The sequence below is a fragment of the Vulpes lagopus genome, chromosome 9 (genome assembly GCF_018345385.1).
Source record: "Vulpes lagopus strain Blue_001 chromosome 9, ASM1834538v1, whole genome shotgun sequence".
NCBI lineage: Eukaryota > Metazoa > Chordata > Mammalia > Carnivora > Canidae > Vulpes > Vulpes lagopus.
This window is the reverse complement of record NC_054832.1, coordinates 8,679,767-8,700,114: the sequence shown is the minus strand read 5'-3', so window position 1 is coordinate 8,700,114 and position 20,348 is coordinate 8,679,767. Positions and strand designations below refer to the sequence as shown.

At 47.7% G+C, this 20,348-nt stretch overlaps 2 protein-coding genes across 2 annotated transcripts in view; one reads left to right on the top strand and one right to left on the bottom strand.

Moving 5' to 3' along the window:
• Positions 1-20,348, top strand: part of TG (thyroglobulin) — a 246,551-nt gene that overhangs the window by 180,969 nt on the left and 45,234 nt on the right. The window lies entirely within an intron of this gene.
• The window catches only part of SLA (Src like adaptor), an 86,565-nt gene that overhangs the window by 28,221 nt on the left and 37,996 nt on the right, over positions 1-20,348 (bottom strand). The window contains exon 2 of the mRNA XM_041768434.1: positions 6,416-6,684. The gene's annotated coding sequence lies outside the window, so the exon portion shown is untranslated. The remainder of the gene's footprint in view (positions 1-6,415; positions 6,685-20,348) is intronic.

Genomic DNA, 20,348 nt, shown 5'->3' with positions numbered 1-20,348 from the left:
TCCTCCCACTTGACTCAAAATCAGAGGCTTTACTTTGGCATTTGAAGGAGACTTTGGTATCCTCTCATCCAGGATATCCCAAACCTGTTGGTTGAAATCTGTTTTAAGAGTTTCCCCCAGAAACTTAATTTGTAAAATGTATAAAAGCAAGCTGCTGGTTGAGGGACTTGGGGTTCTCTACTCCTCCTGATGGGACAACTCAATCCCAGGATATCCTAAAGCACCAATTAAAAACTAGCAGTTCGGTGCCCTCCTATTACAAAGAAAAGGCTCAGAGAGGGCAACAACCTGCTCAAGATCACTCAGGAAGTTAGACAAGCACCGTGATTCCTTGTCCAGCTCTCAGTCCACCACTTTGCCTGCCCCATGTGTCCGTGGGCCTGTGTTCTGGCCCCTTCTGTACTTGCGTGCCTGGAAGACAATCTCAAATACTCTCAGGCTAAGAGGGAGACTTAGCTTTATCCTAAGACAAGGATGGATGCATCCTATCAAACATTTCATGCTCATTTTAGGATGTCATGGGAAGAAGCTGGATTTGGGGCCAGTTGGTACTGAAGCAAATTTCTATCTCACCCCTTATTACATCACTAAGCCTCTTTCTATTGTTTGTTTGTTTCCATTTTAAAAATGAACGTAGCCACATCTGCTGGGTTTTCACAAGTAAGGATTAGAGAGAGGAGGTATTGTAGGACGTGCACACCATGGGGTGTGTGTGGCTCGCCTCTCTGCTGATAGCAAGTGTGCCACAAGCAAGCAAGTGATTTTGTGTCCAGATTCCGTGGCAGCCCGTGTGGCGTGGGGTCCAGCATGGAGAGGTGGATAGGAGCTTTCATACTTTACTAAATAAAAAGAAGAGAACCTCCCTCTCATTGTTTTTTTCTAGATCAGCTTTTTTTTTTTTAAAGATTTTATTTATTTAAGATACAGAGAGAGCACAATAGATACAGATACACACACAAATGGGAGGAAGAACAGAGGGAGAGGAAGAGAAGCAGACTCCATGCAGAGTGTGGGCCCAAGGCAGGGCTCCATCTCACGACCCTGAGATCATGACCTGAGCCAAAACCAAGAGCCAGACGCTCAACTGACTGAGCCACCCCAGTGCCCCTGGATCAGCTTTTCATACACAGAGGCCACCAGTACCCAGAGCTGGTATAAATACATATAACCCATAAGCTGACATCATAAACACTGGCAGTGAGAAAAACCGTGCTAAAGACAATTATTTTGAAATGGGATTATGCACATACACAATTACACAGAATGGGAAAATACAAACAGGCTTCTTCTTTCCCTTCCAAATATGCATACGTGGGAAATGCAGGTTTCATCAGAAGGAGGAGGTTGAGGCAGACTTGAGTGCAGATGCTAAAGGTCATCTGGACATGTGGGCCCCAGGATGTAAAGTTAGGGACTTCTTTCCTATATCACGTTTCACAGCAAGACTTAGTGTTGCTTTTTATTCACACACACGCATCAAGAGTGTGGCTCATAACCTTATCGAGCGAGATGGAAATTGATAGTTTGCTAATAGTATTATTTGCATATGCTGAGCCACCTGCTCCAGGGTGCTCACTCCTCACTGTGGATCACTCATTCCAACACCAAAATGAGGGTCCTACACCAGGGTTCTCAGACGGTCCCCCTAGTGGGGCTTGGGCATTGGTCTTTCTACAAAGACTCCAGGATGTTTGCATGTGTTGCCAGGGGTGAAGCACTGAGCTACCCTTTTTTTCCTTCCTCTCTCTCTCTCTCTCTCTCTCTCTTTTTTTTTTTTTTTACGTCCCCAGGAACCCTGCATTGCCCTCACAGTGGATTATAATTCTAACAGTTACTTGTGTGGTTGTTCAAGGAATGGCTGTAAGTGCCGTAAAGACAGTGGTCAGACCTGCTTTTACTCATGGATGGGAACACAGAAGCTGTTCCATGGGGGAAACAGAACGGATGGGTACAAAGTGGAAAAAACATGTGCCGGGGAGAGAGAGAGTGAATTAGGAGTGTGATGTGCCCGTAAATGTTTAACAAACAGTGATGAGGGGTAGGGGGAGAGGACTCCGATTTGCAGCATTTGCTCACTTCTGTGGTGTAAATATTCCCACCGTGGCTGATTTCAAGCTTGCAATGTGACATCACCAAATGTGGAGCCAGGAAGTGATGTCTTCCAAGGGCCCTCAACACCAGTAGCCGCTGGTTCCAGGCACCAGTGGCAGGAATAGACTTACTCCTGACAATCCTCCTTATTTGGAACAGATACCTAAAGACTTCTCCATTGTCTTCACTAATCTCCATGAGCATCCACTATGTGGAAGTCTAAATTAGATATTTGAACTACACTGGCTTGTCTAGTGCCCCAAAGAGCCTGCCATCTTACAGACAAGGAAACGGAGTTTCAGAGAGGTTGAGTACCTCTGAGGTTGCTCAGGCTCACACAGCTCATTCAGTGGCTGGCCAGCTTTCAAACCCTGATTTTTTTTACTACCAACCCTGGTTCCTTCCACTACCCTCATCCCAGTACAATACATTTTAAATCCTTGGACAAACTCTCTGAGAGCTAGGATTGCTAGGGAAACCAGAGAAGGCAAACGGGCCTGGGAATCTGCATGTTCCCTGCCCATGTCCTCAAGTCCCCTTGCTTCTGGCCATTGTGAAGCCACTGCTGGTCATGGATAGTGGCCGGCCAAAGAGCCAGCTGTCCAACTCTTCCCCTTTGCTCTGAGCCCTGAGGAACTGAGGGTAAACTTTCAACTTTGAGTCATAAAATCATTTGAATGGATGACTCCACCACTGGGAAGAGGGAAAGTGAACCCATTCTCCCCATTCCCCTAATTTTCCTTAATTTTTACTTCCCATACATTATATCTTTAGAACCCACAGTGGGCCCATTAACGTCTCAGAGAATTGGGGCAAACTAGCAAACTACTTTGCTTCTTTGGATGTCAGTTTGCTCCCCTATAAATAGCAAGTAGACCAGAGAGAGGGCTCCCTGTGTTCATCACAGATCCATGCCAGCTCCCCATGGGCCTGAGTATACAGCAACAGGAGTAAAACAGGAGCTTAATGTGTGTTGAGGAAGTGTTTTATAGGTACTCTCCTGTTGACCCCCCACAACGAATCTACACATCACTGTCATTATACCTTTTGTACAACTGGGGAATCCAAAGCCAGAGCATTTCTACAACCTGTTGGAGGTCACCCAGTTGGTAAGAGGTAGAGGCAGTATGTGAATCCGGGCATCTGGCTCTAGAGTGAGGCTCTTAACTGTGTGCTGGCAGGTATAAGAGAATGGATGCAGGGTCGTATAAAGCTGGATCCACCCTTTTTTATGAGAAGATTGAGGGCTGCTATCTTCTGGTGTGCTAGAGGGTCATGTACGTAACAGGCATTCCATAGACGGATCCAGATATGTGTTGATAGAGCCTAGATCAAGAAGTGAGTCCTGACACTGGACACTAGGAGTTTGCATTCAGAGAGTGTTAAGCAATAAGTGATTGTCCCTGTGACTTGGAGTCCTCGGCTGGGGTTGGGGGAGGAGTGGGGAGGCTGGTGAGCCTGTAAATTGGGAAGGAGCATGGTTACTGCCCAGGGAAATGTGAATTAAATTGCACAAGCTTCACCAACAAACAGTCCCCCCTGCCCTCTGTCCTTGGCCCTGTCTGCTCCCCTCACGGCACACACCATAACGCATTTGTTTCTATAAGTGTTTTACCCACCCCCACCCCAACTGTAAACTTCCTGAGAACATGGTCCCCGTCTAGTATATTCCTCAATGAAAAAAAAAAAAAATTACCTAGCAGGTGCCTGGCACATAGTAAGCGCTCACTTCGTTTGGTTGAGGGGCTGAAGGGATTATCTGCTAAGTGCCTGGTACAGCCCAGGGGAATTCTCTACCCATTTTCTTCTGATGCTCTTACTCTTTCCCACCTGCCACACCCCAAGCCCTCCAGCCATGGTCCCTGCTGCCCTGGGGGGCACCATGGAGAAAAGTATGAGTTTGCAAAGCTGTTTGACAACAAAAGTGAGCCATGGAACCTGCGAGGCCCCATGGTTTCAGTCTGTAGCTCAGTTACCATAATGAAATAAGCCCCCTCCCTTGGTGGTTCTCAGATGGGAGGAAGTGGTTTGGACGCAGGGTACTTATTTCCCTCAGAACGCCTGGGGAGCTGAGAGGGAGGAAGTCAGTCACATGGTATGGCCTCAATGCATATTTATTAAGGGAAGGGAAGGATGGAGGAATGGATAGATGTACTCACAGGGCCCTCCCTCAGCGTGCTGACAAGAACCAAATGGTCCAGCCTGACAGGCTGGAAAGCCGTAATGAGAATCTTAAGCTCCAGCCTCTGTCACAACCAGGGGAAATAAATTCTTGCTGGATGTCAAATGAAAACTGAAAAGACCAGCACCATCTATGAATGCACGAGGCGGATTAAGGTTTACCCCAATGGCCACTTAGTAAGTCTTTAAAAAGACAGACTCCCCTTGGAAAAGACATAGCCACTTCCCAAAACCCAAAAGAGAGGACGTTTTTTGGTTCTGTTTTAGGAAAATGAGTTCAGTTTGCTACAACTCAAACCAACCCCTGTCTCTTTCAGTTATACAGCACATGGGGAAACAAGCAGAAATAAGCATTCAGAAAAATCGAGAAGAGTCCTGCTCAGCAGCTGTGCTCTTTGGTTCATTGTATGTCACACTGCCTGATAACCCATCTATTACGAGCGACCTGAGGTCCTCTCCGTGTCTGGGTTAGGAATGCTATCACTAGCTGCTGCTTCGTATTCAGCATCTTCCAGATATGATACAGATAATTTCAACTTCTTACAAACATACAAAGTCTTCCTTTTATGAGGAGGAAAATGAGACTCAGAGAGGCAGAGTGGCATGTTCAGAGTCACATAGCTCCTTGGCGGCTGACCCAAAATTTTGACGCAGGTACAGCCAATGACATCAGTAACTTTCCACAAAGCCATCTTGCTGCCCTGACTCTGAGACCTGTTTAAGACCCAGACGTCTAAACAGATTTCGGTCTATTTCATAGGTTTTTTTCATAGTATTATTACTATTCTGCTTTCCAGGACATATTAAACACTCTTGAATGGCCTTCTTCTAAACGGGGAAAATCATTTGCGAAGGATTTTGCCAAAACTTTGATTAGGGCTTACCTTCCAGTTATAAAAGACTTATAGCCCAGCTTGTAGGTTTGTGGTGCAGTGTCTCATGGCAAACCACAAAATGACAATTTGCAGACTATGGGATATATTTCTTTTAAAGAGCATTGCTTTAGTATACACTTTTGTCCTTCATGCGCTTTAGACTCTCCCCTCCCCCACCTCAGCCCTTGGAGCCCTTAGAGCCTCTCACCAGCTGTGTGACTTATACAAATTACTCAGTCTCTCTGAGCCTCACTTTCTCATTTGTCAAAGCACGTAATAATCATAATCTTGTGGGATTGTTCCGAGAAACTGCAGGAAGATAACTCTGCATGCAGCCCCCCTCCCCTGCTACTCAGCGGGGCAGACACCATCCTTTTGCATCCACATGCATGGCCTCAATTTAGGACACTCTGAGGCCAGAGCCCAGGTCATTTTCCCATCATTAAGGCTCTCTGGATATGTTGGCACCTAAAAGAATGCAGAATGTGCCACATTCCTTAGGGAATTCTAACCCTCCAAAATCTCTTTTAATTCTAACATTCTGTGTTTTCAGAATGTATATACCTCACCTATTTGCTTTCCCTTTAATCCTACCCCTGCCCCCATAAGCATACCACCTACTCTGCTTGTTGATGCTTATTACTATTGGTTATCATTGGCATCTCCCCAAAGATCCACACACCCAAACTCCTGGATGGACTACTGTGATCAGTCAGCCTACCTGGGCTCCATGCACCTTTAGATGTCATGACTCCGAGTGGATAGCACTTACTGAACACCTGCTATGTGTCTGAAACTAGCCTGGGTGCTTTGCATATGTTAGCTCATTTAATCCGCCCAATATCTGTTGAATTGGGTACCTTTATTCTCACTCGACAGGGGAGAAGATGAAGGCTTGGAGAGGTTTAAACATCTTGCCCAAGGTCATACAGCTAGGAAGACTGAGAGCAAGTATTAGTTGCCCTCAGTAAGAAGCCTTCTATGTGCCCAGCTATTGCTCAGCTAGAAAATCTCCTCTGGCAGGAGTGTCACTGGCCCAAGATTCCCAACCTATCTTGCCATATATAATTCTACATCAAGCATCAGATATTCACTGAACAGCTGCCATGTGCTGGACACTGGGTTAGGTGTCAGCCTCACTTGAGATGCTGCCCTGCCTGTTCTCACAGAGCGCCTTTCTGTCTCCAGAAAGTTAACGCTCTGCCAGTTGTGTGTCTAGGAGTCTGATGTTCCTTCCCACCCAGCCCCTGCCATGTCCCCTATGATACCTTCAAAAGCTGGGCATGGTCTCCCCTGGGAGTTGTTGAGGAGGGACTTCCAGGAGTGCTGTCACCGCCTCTCCATCAGCTGCTGCTGCTGCTTGCACAGAGTGAGCAGGTGGCCAGGCCTCCGCGGGTGTAGAGAAGCCCAGGCTATCAAGAAGAACAGCAGTTGCTAAACCAGCCACACACTTCCTCTGCTAGAAATGAGGAAGGCACGCGGGACTTGCAGAAGGGTAGGTTCCTGTTTTTAGTAACCACTCTGAGCAGGCTTCTCTCTGTAAGGATAGGGAAGACAGTGGCATTATTAATTTTTTTTTTTTTTTTTTTACAAAGTGCTTGGGAATATGTGCAGCTTGATTCTAAATGCCTGGGCCATGCTCAGACTTTCAGAGGCTGGGAACTTTTTCTCTAATTAAAAGGCAGAAGATGCTGAGAGGCTGCTCTCACACATCCCCAGAGCTCACTGGATCCAAGGAGGCTGGGGCTCAGGCATGCAGCTTATCTTTTCTCAGTTTCCCAGTTATCACTGTTTTGTTTTTGTTTTTGTTTTTATGTCCCTGCAAATGGGCCCCAGAGCAGAGCTTCTGCCACAGATAGTGTTTAATTGGTGGAGGTGTAAAATAGTAGGCATCAAAGCCTGCTACAGAAAGAAGCTGCCCACCAGCCTTCTGGGACAAGGCATGCAACCCCTCTGCTGTGTTACAACCAGAAGAAGCTAGAAAGGATATGAAATGTAGTCAGCTTCCCCCAGGTTCTAGATTACAAGTGGCTAAGAAAACATGGTGACTGGATACGGCGTGTGATGCTTGGCTGGCTCCTGGATGGAAGGAAAAGACCTAGAAAGAACATTCTTGGGATGGAGGTGGGGGTATTCACATAGATACTGCAATGTAGATAATATTGGGTCAATGTTAACCCTTGGGGGTGTGATAATCACATTGCAGTTATGTGGGGAAATGCACTGGTTCTCAAGGAGATACGTGCTGATGTATTTGGAGGTCGAATGTCATCATGTCTGCAACTTTCAAATGGTTTGCTAAAAGAAAAAGAAATATAAAAAATCAGTGTAAATAGATATAAATAAAGAGAAAGACAATGAGAGAAGCAGAAAGCAAATGTGGCACAATGCTAACATTTGCTGAATCCAGGTGAAGGATCTACATACCTTGTACTATTTCAACTTTCTGATGGATTTAACATTTAAAAATAGTAACAGGGATGCCTGAGTGGCTCAGAGGTTGAGCATCTGCCTTTGGCTCAGGGTGGGATCCCAGTCCAGGGATCAAGTCCCTCATTGGGGTCCCCGCAGGGAGCCTGCTTCTCCCTCTGCCTGTGTCTCTGCCTTTCTCCATGTCTCTCATGAATAAATAGATACAATCTTTCAAAATAATAAAATAAATTTACAAAATAATATATAGCTCCCCACTTATAGTATGTGTGTCCCCATTCATTGTATATGTGCCTTTTCATAGGATGTGGGAAAGCTCAGGCGCATGAGGGCTAAGGGTTTGTTGGAGGCAGGGCTGCTGGGGGATTACCTGCTAGAGCTAGGATGACCCTCTGAGAGCCCCAGCTGAAGCCCCACTCCCCAGAGGCAACAGAACAGGACATCCTGTGACTGTCCCAGAATCACACAGCTGGTCCCAACGCAGAGCCAGGGCCAGTGTTCAGGGCAGGTGATGTGCTGCCCCAACCCAGCAGGATCGACACGGCCACCCAGGGACAGTCATTTAGAAACCCCTTTCCATGTAGTTGTCAACACTATTGAAAACATTAGGGCCACTTCTGAACTTGAAAGGAACGTTGTACTAGATAGTTGCTTCCTTAGGCAATTTGTGAAAATACCCAATGTCTCTAGGGCACCCCAGGAAGGCGCAAAGGAAATGTTGAGAAAGATTCAGATGGGGAAGAACAGATGAGCAGAAATACACCCAAAAGTGGAGTCTTCCCCCCAAATTCACATGGAGGAGTCGAAGAGGTTTGGATCGATTGTCAGAAGGCATGAGCTTTGTGGCAACTTTTCAAACGATATTCCCTGAGAATCTCCTGTGAAGAGGACTCTGAATTCATTGCTCCATCCAATCATTTATTCAGTAAAATTTGACTGGGCCTTTTCCAAGCACTGGAACTCAGCCATGCACAGAACCCGACAAACCTGCCCTCGCTGACTTCGCCTTCTCTGGGGGAGCGCTGTGGATAGGGGCCTAAATCCACCTATCTCAGGGGTGGTGGCTGCTATATAAAAACGATGTGGTCAGTGTGATAGACGGGCTGGAGCAGGGGAGTTCTTCCCACAAGTGGCCAGTGGCAGGGGGATGGCCTGTCTGGGGAGGGGCCCTTGGCTGAGAGACCCGCAGGACGAAAGAGAGCCGACCTGGGACAAGCCAGGACAGGAGAAGCAGGAGGAACTACTGGCTTGACACAGACTTCGGAGGGTTTCAGGGAAGCTCCAAGTCTGATGGCAGAGACAGATGACAGACAGGGTCTCATCAGAGAGCATAGTCCATGAACAGGAGAAGCCGCTGCAGAAGGAGAAGCTCAGAATTTGGAGCCCCCAGTGGCTAGGCCTGGAGTATCTGCTCTGCCTGTTTCTAGTGGGTAACTGGGTTGGGGGTGGGGGGGGGACAGGAGGTCCTGCTACTTCCTCTGACTTTGCTGTTCCTTTATCTCCCTTTCACTCTGGGGGTAACTGCCAGGAAACAGAGGAAGATTGAGAAAATGTTCCTAAAACCACCAACTGTGCTGGGCAGGGCGGGGGGAGCTGATCTGTGGCTTAAGCAGCGGGGTGTGTGGGTAAGAGCCCAGAGGCCAGTATCAGCAGGAGCAGGGGTGAAGCCAGGGCAGCCACACGTCTCTGTGTGAGTCTATGCAGGTGACCCCGACTTTAGATCTCTGCTTCCAGCTTCCCAGTGGGTTCTCAACATCGGCTCTATGGACATTCTAGCCAGAATGTTCTTGGCTGTGTGTGTTAGTGGCAGAGGGTACGGGGTGGGGGTGCTGTGCTATAGGATGTACCATAGCATCTGGCCCCTACTTCCCTGACACCTGTTGCATGACCCCTGCCGAGATATGACGACCAGAATGCCCCAGGCGTCATTAGATGTACTCTAGGGACCAAAAGTGTCCCGGACTGGGAACCAGTGGATTACAGCTGTCCCACAGAGGCACTGGGAGCGTTAAGTAAGTCAGCCTGAGCGATGTTCTCTCATGAATTGCAAGTGCCGCTCTGTGGTCAGTTCCCTTGCTTTCACATAGACTCAGCCCTGCAGTAGGTCACCCATGGTCCCTGGTGCACACGCCAGACCACGAGGCTCCCTGTGGGGTGGCTCTTCCACCTGCCTCCTCCAACCTGAGAGGTAGAACCGTACGTGGCTCAGTGGGGAGTCCTGGGAGGAGCTGCAGGATGGGCATTGCATTCCCTGCATCTGTGTGGAGAGCCTGCTTTGGTAGAGGGGGGAGCAGGGCAGAGGGTACAAGAGCTCTGGCACCACAGGACCTGGGCCTGTGGGGAGGGGAGCAGGAGGTAAACTCACAGCAGAGGCCAGGAAAGGGGAATTGTATTTCTATGTTGCCAGGAGGCTTCCCACTGCCCCCACATCATGCTGCACCCCCTCTCCCAGGCATTCCACACTGCACCTTACTAATTCACATGTCTCTCACCCGATCCCTGAAGGAAGGAGTCCTCGAGTGCAAAGATGTTGTCATTTATTCATTTTTTCAGGCATGAATTCTATGATCAAACTGTCCACTTGTCCCACAAACCTTAGCTCTCTGCACGCACCAGGCACTGTACCTGAAATGTGCCATGTGTCAGGCTTGACAAAGCTTTACCCTCAAGGAGCTCACAGCCAAATACCCGGATCCTTGTTTGTCCAGCCCAGCGCCACACAAAGTGCTTACAGAATGCTTACGGAATTACTGAGTTTAGTAAACTGAAGGCAATTGCAGCCAAGTTCTCATGTTGTATCAGCCGTATTGCCAACACAGGCAGGGAGGGTGTCCCCTTATGCTTAAAAAGTATAAGTGAGCTTCCATCCCTCCCTGCCCTCAAGGAATTCAGGATCTAGTGGAGGAAACAGACAGGCTGTCAAAACCACAAGGGAATATAAGAAGGATAGGAGAGGAGCCCAGAGAGGCATGGAGTCCTGGTTCCACACAGGAACCTGGCAGGAAAGCATGGCAGGACCAGATCAGATTGTTGGGGTTCGAGGTCACTGATGTTCTGAGTCAGTGCAAGAAATAAAGACATAAAAACCCTTGGCAAGAGGATGCCCCCACCGAGCATCTCAAGTGCAAGTATAGGGTTATAGGGTCATCCCTGGCCCAGTGTCAGCATGTCAGGAGGCCACACTTCAGGGCTCTGAAGGATGCTTGACCCCATGTATGTAGAAAGCACCTGGTGTCTGGAAGGGTTTGCCAGTGAATTAACTATTACATCCCAAGCTAATGGCCCCAGGCAGATTAGCAAGATGCCCTCACAGGTCGATGATGGTTCAATTACGTGTAAGGATGCAGCCATCGCCTTACTGAAGTAGAATGTTGCGCTGTGTCAACAACCAGCTTTACGCTCTTACCGTTGTCAGGAGCTGGCTGTTGCATCTGCCAATTGGGACACTGGCAGGCCTCCCGGCCCAAGCACTAAGGAACCCATTTCTCCAGCTTCTGGTTGCAGAGGGGGTTCAGGTTCTGGAAAGTTAAGGCAACTCAGCGTCGTATGGTAGAAGCAGGATGAGGAAGCCCCACGCTTTACAGCTTGGTCCAGTATTAGTAGACACTTGGTTCTTCTCGAAGGAGATTCTCCTTCTTTCCACATACACGAAAAGCTTGAGGAGAAGAAGGGGACTCCTAAGCTCCTACTTGGTGGAGAAGGTCAAGTGTAGGCTGGCATTGTGTAGGCTAGCAGATGCTAGTAGGGCTGTTGTAGGAGCATGTTACACTCAGTGCCCTAAGACTGTTGAGGGGATTCTCGTATGGCAAAGGGTTAAACCATCTGACCTTGAAGCTATCCCAAAAACTACAAGTTGTCTGAGAGCCAAGCGTATGCCCCTCCCGTAGCTGGCTAAGTGACTCATTCATTCACTCAACCATCTATTTAACAAATCTTTGTCGAGCACTTTCTGTGTGGTAGACATTGCTCTGGGGGCTGAGTGAGTGTGGTGAATGGTGAATGGTGTAGAAAGCATCTGGAGGGATGGTGACAGTAAGGGGAACTCCAGCCTGGGAAGAGAATTGTGAAAGGAGCCCAGAATGACATCAATGTGAAGCTCAGGAGGTAGGGTGGTTGGGGAAAGCATGGGACAGGGAATGCTCGCAGTGTTCAGGGACGGGAAGGGAACTGATGTTTGGGAGGTACCAGGAAAGAGACTTGGCTCTTTTTACGGTACCTATTTATTCATTCAAATCGGTCTGTATGTCTAGACCCCACCTGAAGAGATGGAAGTTCCTAGGCTTTAACTTGCTTGCTCTACATTAACCAGCTGATGAGGGACCCCAGCCAGGCTAGCTCAAGAGCCTCTGGAGGTGAGCTCACTGTCACTTTTATGCTGGCCTCCTAGAGGGGCTTCAACATCCTTTCCAGCCCATGTCCTCCCCCAGCATTGGCTGAAGACTCCTGTTTCCCACAGGACCAACTTCATCCCGAGTGCGTAAGCAGGGGGAGTAGCAGAGGGAGAGGGAGAAGCAAACTCCCCGCTGAGCAGGGAGACCGATGTGGGGCTCCATCCCAAGATCCTGAGATCATGACCTGAGTCGAAGGCAGATGCTTCACCAACGGAGCCCCCCAGACACCCCCCATGCTCCTCTCACTACTAGAAACTTCTGTGGCCCTCTGCACTTGAGGCAGGCCTCCCACCTCTTCATCACATACTTTGTCACTGCCCTTCCCCTTCCTGTGTGGGATCCCCTCCCTCGTGCAAAACCCAACCCAGAGCTCACCTTATTAACTGATATTTCCAGACGTCCCCCAACCGAAGGTAACTCCTCTACCCCTTGGAGTATTACCTGCTTACAGGACTAGGACACATGCATATGGGAGTCAAGAACAAGAAAGAGAGTTCAAGATACTTGGGAGCTGTGTGACCTTGCGCAGGTGTTACTAGGCCCTCCTAGGACTGAGAGTCCACAGGACAATGTGTATAGACCACCTAGCACAGTGCAAGGCACGTATATGAATGTCTCCCTTGCCCTTCAAAGTGGAGCGCGTGCCTGGGAAGGCAGGTGCGTGTCCAACACATGACCATTGTTCCTTGCCCTGAGCCTACCTGAGAAGAGATGATTCATTAGTTTAATTAGTTATCCACTAATTAAATGAATAATGAGGATTATGCATCTGTATTTTGAACAAAAGCATGTACACTGTGAATATTGACTTTTCACCTCTGGGGAGGACAGTAAGCTAACCATGGACATCATCTAGGAGAGATCAGACCCTCTTGTTTCTCTAGAGATGGCAGTTGTTTATATTTCTGGAACCATCCCCAGAGATGGGTAAGTGGTCCATCTGGATGGGCTAAATCCTCCAGCAGGATCTGTGTGGATCCTCAGAATCTGTGTGCTTCTTCAAGAGGCCTCTTAACACAACACTGTTCTCAGGAAAGAGAAAAGTGAAAGCTTTGTTCCCACTGTCCTCCGCTGTGATGAGTTGCACAAATGTGTTGATTCACTGGGCTTGTTCTCTTTGGTCATTGCTCAACTGAACACACTAACCCCACTCCAAGGGAGACCTCATCTCTTCCCAGCTTTGTGAAGGTTGATAAAAAAAGGTCTCCGGATTTCTCAGAGCTCAGGAAGTTCTCGAGTGGGTCCCAAATTCAGTCTTTGTGACTTTGCTTGGCTTACAAACTTCCTCTCATGCACCAATGTACAAACTCTTTAATTTCTTAGATCTAACTGAGCCACTCATTATTCAAATGAGGATTGTATTACATGGATATTAACATCAGGCCAGCCGTGAGGCTAAGCTCTAGGGGGACAAGGGTGACAGTGACACGCACCCTGCCACCCAAGAGCTCATTGTGAGCTGAACAGGGGCCAGGAAAGAGCCATGATGACAGGGCAGCATGATGGGGGCTCCAGAGATGAGGGAAACCAGAGAAATGACTGGTGCTTGCAGGGGAGCCAAGGCTCAATGGAGAGGTGATGTTCAGCTCAACCTTGAACATGAGAATTATCCATCAAAACTAGACATTTGGCAGGGCCAGCCAGGATGTTCATTTTGTGCCTTCTCATTTTGATTTTCATTATGCGATAACTTTAGTTGCATCTTGTCTGGAGGTGGAAGTGACTTCAGTATCTGCCACTTGTCTGTCATCCTGCCTCCTGTGATCTCCTGGCACCTCTCAAATGCAGCTGGGATAGGCTGATGAATTGCCCCTCCTCAAATCGGTTCAGTCCCAGTGCTGTCCTGCTGCAGCCTTCCACTGCACTCCCCCACCCCCCCCCATCATCCTTGGCCTTGTACAGATCCTCACCTGGTCCTCCCTGCCCCAACCTGCCTTCCCTGTGACCTTCCCCTTTCTCCTGTTCCCTTGACAGGCTCTGCTTGCTTTTGCCTCTGAACTTACTCCTGTTGTTCCACTGACCTAGAATGGCCTTCCCCTCATTTTAGGATCTTACAGAATCAGGGCTGAATCTCCTTTTGGGGCCAGCCAGGGGTTTGATGAGACTTTCATCTTACTGAGTCAGAGTCTGGTCAAAGGGTTCATGTTCCCTTCACTTCCTGCAAAAGGTGAAGCTAAGCTGCGTCCCTTCTGCTCTTGTCCTCTGCCCAGAGGCAGAGTTCTTTGATTATGTAAATGGCCGGTACCCCAAAATGACTCATGTCATGTGGCATTGATGGGGAGGAGGGATGGCAGATATGGTGCCATCTGTCTGCAGCTGAGCCTTGCCCAAAAGGCCTGCAGCTGTCTCAGAAGCAAGAAGTTTGGCTGATCATTTTTATTCCCATGAACAGAGCAGTCACTGTGAGTCTATGATGATGTCCCATCTGGACTCGCCTTTCTTCAGCTCACAGAGAAAAGGGTCTCTTCCTGTTGTCTAAATAATCATCTCCAAACTTTCAATTATGCACCCAGACAGTAAGAGTGTTGAGTAAGCACCCCCATATATTCACAGTCATTAATTACATAAGCAGATGACTCTGCTAATATATACATTATAAATATAAAAATATTTTTGAAATATAAGACTAGTTAAATAATATATCCTAGAATTTTCTTGCTGTGTTTCAGTGGATTATCTTGTGAACTTCCTTTGGGAGACCGAGACTCTTAACAGAAACAAAGGAGACAGGCATCATGGCTAAACGAAGAGGGATTTTAACAAGGAATTTTGAAAGCCTGCATGTTATCTACCCCAGGGCAAATACATATATAGTCCAGCTTCTGGAAAGAGCACAGAGGTTCTTGTGAACTCTGCTTAAGAACAAAGACCAGAGTGAGTCTTCCCATGAGAAAGAGTCAGTGCAAGAGAAAGGTGGCATCAGGCTCCAGGAAGAGAATTTGATCAAAAGTCTCTCATTAACACCTTCATGTTTCCATCTCTCTGCTGGTCTGTCTTCCAAAAGCTGTAAGTTCCACGAAGGCAGAGAGCCCACCTGTTTTGTAAGTGATTGACACCTAGCACTAGGACCTCTTACAGCCCCAGTGCCTGTCCCACATTACTGGAAGGAAGGGAGGGAGCACAGAAGGGGACAGAGGGAACAGGATTTGGATATTTTTTTATTTTATTTTTTTAAAGATTTATTTATTTATTTATTCATTGATTGATTGATTCATTCATTCATTCATTCATTCATTCGAGACACAGAGAGAGAGAGGCAGAGACATAGGCAGAGGAAGAAGCAGGCTCCTCGCAGGGAGCCTGATATGGGATTGATCCCACATCCTGGGATCACGCCTTGAACCAAAGGCAAACGCTCAACCACTGAGCCACTCAGGTGTCCCAATTTTTTTTTAAGATTTTATTTATTTATTTGAGATATCAACGCTGAGTGAGATGAGGCGGGTGGGGGGGGGGGAGAGAGCATGAGCTAGGGGAGGGGCAGAGGGAGAAGCAGACTCCTCGCTGAGCAGGGAGCCTGATGTGGGGCTCAATCCCAGGACTCTAGGATCATGACCTGAACTGAAGGCAGATGCTTAACAGACTAAACCACCCAGGTGCTCTAGGGAACAGGTTTAAGACAAAAATAAAAACAAAAACCTCCCATCCCTGTAGATTACAAACTTCTTCAAGGCCTTAATCGCTATCTGATTCCCTGAAGCAGCTACCATATCAAGGTGGGCATGGGATTGTCCTGATACTAGGCTAGCTCACTACAGCAGGGCAGCCTACATCCGGGGACAGCCAGGGGACAGCCGACACAGCCGGCTGGCCATGTAGCAATCAGGCCTCTCTGATTAGCTTCCCAACACGAACCAAGTCAGGCCTCCTCAGTGCTTTGCCCTGCTATCCTCATCTCCTAAAACGACAACAAAGACCCTGGCCCAGTCACCTCTAAAAGTGCTTTAGTAGCACAAATGGGGTTAAGAACTGTGACAGAAAGATTATGGCTTTTGCTGGCGTCCCCTCCCGCGCTCTCATTCTGTGCTGCCCTAGCTCCTGGGAGATGTGCTTTTGTACCCACGACTAGGTCCTGCATCCTGTACCTAAAGAGGAGCAAGCTCAGAACCGGCTGTGATATGCTTTTAAAGTGGTGTCATGCATTCATAAGTGGGAAATTGCTAGGCGGCGTCTCCTTCATTGCCGCCGAGCCACAACTAATTACACCAGCGGCGGGTGGCAGCCGAGGATGATGAGGGGGGGACAGACCAGCTCAGCAGCTTAAAATACCCTTGGCTGGAACAAAATTCAACCCCGCCAGCCTTCTTTTGTCTGCGGGATATTTCACTATTTGTTATTTTAGTTTGCGTAGCACTCATATTGTAAATAATAACTATTGTAAATAATAACAGCTGCACTCTGCATGGTGCTTTAGTTGATTTCACTTGGGGAAGAACTCCTAGAAATATCCTTCATGATTTTAATGATTACTTCTACTTACTAGAAACTTAGTGCATGTACGCATTTGTCTCCTGAATTCGCCTCAACAAATGAACAAGCCTGAATACTATTCTTATCCTTGTTTTGCATTGAGGAAACTGAGGCACAGGGAACTTAAATCACTTCTCTAAGGACACACACAGCGAGTAAGAAGGATTGCCAGACTTGGACCTGGACCAATAGGCCGCATGGCCCATGCTCTTGAGGCATAATGGGCCCATTTTATAGATGGGGATACCCTGAGAGTAAAGGCGCTTGCCAAATTGTCAGCACAAGATTCAGTAAGATTTCTCGGATCCCGAGGCCCATGTTGTGTCCATATTTTCTACGACTATAATAATGTATACCTGTTTCCACCTGACACATTTAAAGGGGATGGTGTTGCAAATAATGCATACTTATTTAGTCCATAGAGAGGCATTGGCACCTTAGTGAGCATCACTGGCAGTGTCTTCATGGGAAAGTTTGGAGAGAGAGGTTCCTCGAATTATGGGCCAGGGGTTTCCAGGGCTGTCCTCTGCACCAGGTGGGGGCTGGGCTCGTACCTCACTTCCCACTGGGGCTAATACAAGCAAAGCAAGGAGTCACTGCAGTGGCTAAGACTGAGCCCTACGTGAGCACATAGGGCCTAGTCAGGGAGGGTTGGTATATGAGGCTAGGCCTGAAGACACAGATCCCAGGATTGTGTTCTCTGCACAGTCACTGCTGATCACGTCCAGGAAGCCGGGTCATACACCCTGTGTGCTGTCTGGAGATGATTGGGAAGAAAACAATAATTGGACATGGCTTTCTTACTTCTAGCAGTCTTTGCTAGCTTTGACAACATTGTAAACCCTCCTTTTTTTTTAAGATTGTATTTTTATCTATTATGGAGCACAAGCTGGGGAGAATGGCAGAGGGAAAGGGAGAAGCATACTCCCTGCTGAGCAGTGAGCCGGACATGGGGCTTTATCCCAGGACCCTGGGATCATGACTTGAGCTAAAGGCAGATGCTTACCTGGCTGAGCCATCCAGGCACTCCCAGACTCTCCTGTTTGTTGGGGTAGTTCTTCATACACTATGCTTGACTGCAGGGATCAAACCTCCAGGGAAAATAAATGGCTCAGTCTCTCCTGTGGCGTAGACTTGAAGCAACAAGGCTTCCATTCTGGGCCAGCTCTCTCTCCAGCTGGGACACTAAGGGGTGCCTCAAAATGAGGTTCAAGGACAGAGTGCTGGGCAAGGGCTGCCCTTGGGTGCCTTGCATGTGTCCACTTCACTAAGCCGCACAACCAATCTCAGAGGTATAGATAAAATCCCACCTTTGCAAAATGGACTTGATGAGGTTGTTTGATTTGCCTCAAATGACAAAGCCACTAAGCGACAGAGCAGAGATTCGAATGTGCCTTTCTGATTTCTCAATTCATGTTCTTACCACGTTTCTACACTGGGAGTTGTTTCCAACATTGTAGGAGAGTGAAGGTGGCATTAGTCAATGAAATCCTGCTGTGCAGGTGTCCTGCTGGTCATACCCAACAGAACTAAGACTGCCAGAAGTCATAGAAACCAGGCAGCATGCAGCGTTCCTCACATGACACATTTCTTGTACCCCTTGCAACAATACTGTGAGTCATGTGCTCTATAGCTGAGGAGCTGGGGTGTAAAGACATAATTTGTTGAAGGCCAAAGAAAAAGAAGGTGGCAAAACCACGACTCAACCCCAGGCTGTAATCCTCAAAGGCCAATGCTTTCCTTCTCCCCTATACAGGTGCACTCTTCCTTTTTTCTGGGCCAGCAGGTCCCTGAAACAAAGCTACAGGCATAAATGACTGGAAAGAAACACCCGGGCACTTTTGCAAGCTCTAATTATGAAATTATTTTTAAAAGGCAACCTGTACCCGATGTGTGTGTGTGAATTGTTGATTGAGAACGAAGGGAAAGACTCCACGCATTTCATAAATTCCATTGAAATAAGGGGCCTGTCTTTGCTTCAGTCATCACTCAGCTTGTCACTCTTAATGGGTGATAGCTTTGCCTGAGAAGCCAGTACTCTTCACGTGGCAAACGTTTAAATAGTTTCTGACAGTCAGAAGGTGGCTGAGACAATTAGATGTAATGTTGGTGACAGATGGAAAAAGGCATTTTGTCAAGTCTGCGGGAACCTGGAGGAAAAACTAGGAGAGCAAGCTCCATTCTCAAGGGCAGAGCCAAAGCCTGGCTCCTCTCTACTCCCCAAGCTGAAGTGCCTGGGAGGTGCTCCTCCTTGGAGCCCTGCTCCCCCCCACCGCCCGCCACGAATACCCAGGCCAGGCCTCCACACTGTGCCTCCAGAGGTAAAGAGGACAGTTGTGTGGCTGGGCCACGTGGAGAGTAGTGTTTCCCAACGTGTCTGGAGTAGGGAGGAAGAGTACAGAAATTTGCCTCCGTCCCTGTTCCCTTTGGCACATGGAGGCTGGGCAGAGCACTGGCTTTGGAGAGCAACACACTGAATCCAGCTCCCAAGCAGTGGGTGATGGGGGCAGATCACTTATCCTCTCTGAGCCTCTGCCATTCTTTCACAAGAGGGGCACAGTCATCGTTCCTCAGGTCAGAGGTTTAGCAAGCCCACACTGAGAACAGCGTGTCAAGGTCAGAGAACACAGAGGGCTGCCACTACCTGCTCCTACCTTTCTTCATTCTCCTCCACGGGCACAAACAGTTGGTGGGTAATTTAAGCTTGCAGATAAAATACGAAAAAGCTCAACCACCTCGGAGGGCAGTTGGCAGCACATTGTGAAAAAAAAAAAAGGTTTTAAAAATATTTCCATGTAGAATGCAGGGGTTAAATGATGGTTTCTCAGCTGTGACTCCAAAAGCACCCACAGCAAAGAGTTTCCTGGACTGGACTTCCTCAGTGTTAAAAACTTTGAGGTGCCAAAAGTACCATCAAGAAAGTGAAAAAGAAGGATGCCTGAGTGGCTCAGTGGTTGAGCATCTGCCTTTGGGTCAGGTCGCCATCCTGGGGCCCCGGGATTGAGTTCCGCATTGGGCTTCCCACAGGGAGCCTGTTTCTCCCTCTGCCCGTGTCTCTGCCTCTCTCTGTGCCTCTCATGAATAAGTAAATAAAATATTTTTTAGAAGGTAGAAAATAAAATAAAGTAAAAAAGACAAAAGGGGGAAATGTTTGCAAACCATATATTTGATAAGGGATTTGTCTCTGGAATATATGAAGAACACTTCTAACTCAAGAGCAGAAAGACAAACAACCCCATTTAAAAATGAGCAAAGGGTCTGAATAGGGAATTTCTCCAAAGATCTGCAAATGGCCCATAAGCACAGGGAAAGATGCTCAACATTATTAGACGCTAGGGAAGTGAAAATCAACACCCCCATGAGATACCACTTGATACTCGCTAGGACTGCTATGCAACTAATAATTTTTTAAAGAGACAACAACAACTGGTGAGCATGAGGAGAAATCAGAGCATTCATACACTGCTTATGGGAATAAAATGGTGCAGCTGCTTGAGGAAACATTTTGGCAGCTTTTCAGGAGATTAAACAGAGAGTAGGCACGTAACCATGCAATCCTACTCCTACATAGACAACTAAAAGAGCTGAAAACACACACACACACACAACTGAACAGATGTGTTCATAGCAGCATTATTTACAATCAGCAAAAAGTGGAAAGAACCCAAATATCCACCAACTGATGAACAGATAAGTTAAATATAGTGGATCTAGACAATAGAATATGATTCAGCAATAAAACGGAATGGAGCCCTACTACACGGATGAAGTGGAAGGATCCAGACAGAAAAGGCCACATATTGCATGATTGCATTTATAAGAAATGTTCAGAACAGACAAATCTGCAGAGACAGAAAGTAGATTAGTGGTTGCCTGGGGCTGGGCATGGGGGTGGGACTGGGAAATGACT